The sequence below is a fragment of the Berghia stephanieae genome, chromosome 11 (assembly GCF_034508935.2).
Source record: "Berghia stephanieae isolate SIO BIC M18660-M18661 chromosome 11, UCSD_Bste_1.3, whole genome shotgun sequence".
NCBI classification, from domain to species: domain Eukaryota; kingdom Metazoa; phylum Mollusca; class Gastropoda; order Nudibranchia; family Aeolidiidae; genus Berghia; species Berghia stephanieae.
Window position 1 is genome coordinate 21,140,152 of NC_088370.1, and position 6,315 is coordinate 21,146,466.

A 6,315-nucleotide genomic window follows, 5' to 3' on the forward strand; every position below is an offset into this window, starting at 1 on the left:
GATCAAATGAACGTTTCGGGTTTCCCCTTTATCAACAAAACAGGATGATTGAAACACCACAGATGATTGAGATGATGTGGTAGATTTGTAATGAAAACAACGTGTATAATTGTGATGGATTGTAATAACACAGATATAGACTTGTCCTCCAATTCCTGACATTTCTACATTTCGAAGAGAAAGAAGAAAAAGAATATCATGAAGAGGAGTATTTGTTTCATTGTTAAGATTTTTTCTTTACCCTTACATTATGAAATGTCTCAATTCTCCAAGCTTTCCTTGTTGGAAGAAGAGAGTTTAATAAGTCATATAAGAATACATGTAGAAATCCTATTGTTTCATGCTTTGGTTAATAAATAAATATCAATTTATGTAACTCATTAATCCAATGATTTTGGTACGTACATTGATCATTGATCCTAGTTATGTAACCCTTGGTTAAAATAGACCCATCTATCTTACTTTTCGAACACAGCTTTAACTCTAGTATCTATATTCTTTTGACTACCAATCATCTTTCATTTTGTTGGTGCTGAAATGATCTTTGAGTATACCAAGTGTCATACAGTTCATAAAAACAAAAAATGAATATAAGTTGGATAGAGGCAAAAGCTTTTTTTTTTTTAATTATTTTTTAACACTTTCAGTGAAGAAAAAATTTTCCTTGTTTTTTTTTTTTAATGTTCTCAGACTAATAATAGGATTCTACCAGTATTAGTGATGAATGGGAACGTACACACACTTGATAGTTACAAGTAGTGGCATAGAGCAGTTAGTCTCTTTGAAATATATAATATAATGTTTTCAATATAATAATCCTATAACTTTTATTCTGACTAATTCACAAACACATTGAGCTTTCTCTTTGAAACCATGTGTTGTGAATATAGGGATTAAAAGGTGATGTATGTTTCAATTGTTGTCCATAGTTGACAATTTAAAACTTTGCTTACCGATGTTCATGGACAATTGTAATATATCACATTGTTACTAATCCCAAAAAAGAAAAAAAGTAATCATGATAAAGATTATTATGGGAAGTTTAAATTTCGAATTAGATAGTCATATTCATTTAAGAATGAATGCCCACAGTTATCAGACGTTCTTATTGTTTTGTGTTCATGTTCTTTGATCTCTTGTTTACTGCAATGGTGCATGCTTTGTTTGTTAACAGTCTTGATTACTTTTGTATGTATGTTGTATTTTTTTTTAATAGTTGGGTGTGATTTTTAAAAAAAAGATAAATTATGGTGCGTGGTGAATCTAAATTAAATAGGACTCGTCATGCAAACTCGTGGAGTTTTTTTTCAAAATGATTGAAATACTGATGATGAATTTACCTTTGTGATAATACTAATTTCCCTTTCAATGATGATATGACCTGTGTAGTGGTTGTATTCGTAACATTATATATTTTGTCATTATGTTGGGTGTTTATCTATGTTCATTCATATTTTACTTGTTTAAGCATGAGGTTTATGCACGTATTGGTGCATATGAGAGAGAGAGAGTTTTGTTTTTTTTAAAAGCTTCCATTATTATCATGACTAACGTAGCGTACTAACAACTAACATAGAACATAACAGCGTTCGAATCACTATAAAATCACAATTTCCGATTAGGTGGTATCTACGCTATTGGGCATCAACTTTGTATCCTGGACTCATAATATTAAATTCAAATGTTGATTGAAATTTCCATAAATGTTAGTTAGTTGGCTGGCTATGAAAGCAAGGTCTTTGTTTAAGATGCATGTCAAATGATTGAAAATTTACATGTCGAAATATGTGACCGATCGTCTCAGTCTGGTATTATATTGGGATGAAGCTGGTGCCAAAAATAACAATAATAATTTACCCCATTCACATACAGGGAAGCACATATATTCCTTGGCCTTGTCGGACAAAATATCTTTAGATTTGGAATCCAAGAAAACCAGGAAATGTATAAATTTCAGATATTATCTATGCTTTGTACGAGGAATCCGTGAAGCCGATGAATAAGAGAACAAAGAATGCATACTGCACTGTAGTGTATAATGATAACTTGGTCATGCCTCATGCGCTGCACAGTGATGACAAGTCAGGCGTACGATTCAAGTGTAATAACAACAAGTAGTAAATACATTCTAAAAACCTAGATAGATAACATACGCACTCTGACACATTCACCTTATTACTCTTGGGGAAATGGACTTCAAATGCGAAATTAAAGCTAAATTTATCAAAAAATCATTTAAGTTTGTTTTTTTGTTGTTTTTATTTTTTTTTGTGGGGGGGGGGGGGGTTCAGTATAAAACCTGTACTTATTTTATGCTAATTCTCCCCATCAGAGTGTAAAAATCCAACACGAATTTTATATTTTTACTATAGACTATAGTTTAAGGATGATTTTGGCCATCAAGTGGACGGATAAAGTTGAAGCAAAGATCTTAGGGAAGCTGCCAACCAACAACCTACAAAATCAGAAAGAGGAAATGGGGACAGATCGGCCATACACATAGAAAACCTGCCTGCAACATCACAAGACAGGCCCTGACATGTAATCCCCAAGGAGGAAGAAGACCAGGGAGGCCGGGACATAGTTGGTGAAGAAGTACGATGGAGGAAGCAAGGAGAGGTGGTTAAGCATGGAAGTAGGTGGAGAAGACATCCCATGGAATAGTCAAATGGAGAAGCATTATTGGTGGCCTATGTTCCGACTGGGGTTAAGGGTGGTTACACATGGAAGCAGGTGGAGAAGACAGCCCATGGAATAGTCAAATGGAGAAGCATCATTGATGGCCTATGCTCTGACTGGGGTTAAGGGTGGTTACACATGGAAGCAGGTGGAGAAGACAGCCCATGGAATAGTCAAATGGAGAAGCATCATTGATGGCCTATGTTCTGACTGGGGTTAAGGGTGGTTACACATGGAAGCAGGTGGAGAAGACAGCCCATGGAATAGTCAAATGGAGAAGCATAATTGATGGCCTATGCTCTGACTGGGGTTAAGGGTGGTTACACATGGAAGCAGGTGGAGAAGACAGCCCATGGAATAGTCAAATGGCAAAGCATTGATGGCCTATGCTCCAACTGGGGTTAGGGGCTTAATTCACTCACAACCCTAACACCAACTATATCCGTAGTTTACCCGGGTTACTTTTACCCCTTGCCTAGTTATTTCATTTTTCTGAGGTAAATAATAGGCGTAGTATCAAAGCTAATGCTTTTCATTTTTACATGTTAATGGTAGTTGAATAAAAATATCTACGCACATGGTCATTTTTAATGCATTTTTTTTTCCAATTTTGAAAAGTAGCAAAAATCTCTAGGATTGAGTGATTTAAGTCAAAAGTAAGTCACTATAGACATTGTGTTTACCTAATATAATACCACTGCATACCGGTGGGTCACATATTTGACATGACTGTACATTTTTCCTTTAACCATTGTGTATATTGATGTACTGATGGCGATTATATGATGTTCAATTATACTGTTCCGTTTGGCATTGGATGTGCAAGTATATATTATGTCTATTAATTTGAATTAATTTTTTCAGAACATTGACAAAACGATTTTCTTTTTTTTTGCAATTTCATTCTGGCCTAAAGGCATTTACTTCAAGTATTGTTCCATTGAGATGATCCTCGACTATTCCTTAAAGTTGATTGATATTTGAAGTAAAATATTTCTGGTCAGGGTACTCACGACAAATTTGTGTTCACACCAGTATTGATTTATACCTATGGTTTATTGATCAAATAAAATTATAATTTTCATTTTCTCTCGACTTCTGTATAATTATAATATTCTATTCCAAGATACCTGGCAGATAATTTATGTGTGATTATTTTTCCAGTTCCTGTTCCTTCTCATCGAGGTCTTTTTGTAGAGCATTTGAATTTGGACTTCACACACACACACACACATACACACACACACACACACAAAACGGGGGGGGGGGGGGCATTTTATACTCAAATGATTTAATTGTTAATCATATATCTGAGTAAAAAAGAATATTGTTCTTGGATTGCTATGTAAAGTTTTGTATTTTATTTATTATGTGCACTCTTTAAAATATGCTTGTAAAAGTAGACTGGGGTTGTGTATTGTTGACTTTTTACTTTGCAGAAGAGAATTAGATAGACATCATGTTTGTCATGCTGTATTGTACATTCCAAAAGAAAAGAAAAAAATCTGTAACAAAGGAGAAACAAAAAAGTAATGTATCCTTTGACTTTGACTTTAATTTACGTCAACACATTTTGTCATTTGATTTATTTATTTATTTTGGACCTAATTTTGTTTTTAAATTCCTTTTTAATGTCTTGTTTATTTGTATGAAGTTATATTTTTAGTAAACCCTTTTGCTCCAAACATTGTTAAAAATTTGTTTTTATTAATTTGTCTTTTCAAATTGCAGAAATATATTCATCATTAGTTTTAGTGATAGTCATTTTGTCATTTAAGTAATCATCCATTCATTTTATTTAAACTGTCTTGTAAATTATAGTTTGTGGAAAAAAAAACATACACGGGCCATTGTTTAGTCACAACTTCAGATATTATGAGAGAAGAAAATTACATCAATGAGTTGATTTATTTATCCATTTATTATTTATTTCTTTGTTAATATTTTTGTTGTTTATTTGTATTTTCAGTCTTTTTTTGTTTTTCTTTTCCTTTTTTTTTTCTTTTTTTTTTTTTTTTTTTTTTTGTTGATATTACATATTTAACTTGTTTACACCCTTAATTAATAGTTCACCTATCCAATTTGTTTTATGTAGAATTTCTTTCGATTATTTAAATTTGCTTAAATTTAATTACAGTGCAACTATAATGAAGATACCGTGGATGACCAAAGCTCAGATTGTGTTAATTCGGGTTGGTTTTTTTTTTTTTTTTTTTTTCATGGTGCCCTTAGTAATACGTAATTATTCAGAGAAAACTCAGGAAGGAAATTTTTGTTTCGTCTGTTTGCCGACAGTGCAACTAATTTTCACTAAAAATTGGAATGTTACAAAAAAATCTGTGCAATCTAAATTTTGATATCAACCTCTCTCTTTTTTATTTAATTTAGTATTAATTGTATAGTTTAAAGGGCTGTGTGAATGAAATTCTGTCTTGACCAAAATAATAATAAGTATCTATTTTTAACTCGAGAATGAAATTAGCTCGGCTGTGTTGTTCTTTTGATACCAAATGTGATTATTATTATTATTATTATTATTATTATTATTATTATTATTATTATTATTATTATTATTATTATTATTATTATTATTATTATTATTATTATTACTATTATTATTATTATTACTATTATTATTACTATTATATTATTATTATTATTATTGTTATTATTATTATTATTATTATTATTATTATTATTATTATTATCATTATTATTATTATTATTATTATCACTATTATGTTTGTGTTTCTACCAATTTAATCACTTTTCTTTATTTTGGTTATACTCTTGAACAACAAATTGAATGATGATAATGTTTATGTCCTTAATTTAATCCTTAAAATTACTATTACTATTACGCTTTCATGGCTAATAAACGCAATCATGATTCTATTTGTTTTTGGCCTTTTTTCTTCCTTTCACTGGGTTTTTTTCCGTGTGTAACTACTCCTCTTTTAAGATTTTTGTGGTTGTTATTTGGTGATTGATAGATCTAAATCTTAGAACAATCTACATCTATTTCCTATTTGAACCAATTCCCCTTTTGTCTTCCCTTTTCTTGGGAACTTTAAATGTAATTCTAGAACTTTTTACTATTCCATTTTCTTCCTTTTTACTGGCGCTTATATGACCTAAAATGTGTTGCAAGCGCCATAAAACATGATTTGTGTGATTGTTATTTGGTGATTGATGGATCTAAATCTATTTCTAATTCTACACCAGTCCTGGCATGTGTTGTGGCTTTTTCCTGGACAAGCATTATTTTGTTTCTCATATTATCAACGAAATCATTTAAGATAGGCTTGGCTCACATTCACAATCTGGGTGGGGTTCCTGGCCTCCCATAGTGGGCAGGGAGGCATTTACAGTGTCTTCTATCCTCCATCTGTTTTCCAACATGCTTTCTGTCGTGGAATCCGGTTTAAGCCAGCACTGCCAGGCCAGAAAGATTCGTTGACTTTAAACATCAATGAAACACATTTGAATAAAGAACAGACAACAAGAGGTGTTGACGTTTAAACAGAAACTAACTTTATTCTTTTAAAGGAGCTTTTATCAGGTGGGCACAAAAACAAACCAAAAAAAAAAACGCGCCAATGTTTATTTCTTTCTATTGTAAAATTAAAAAAAAAG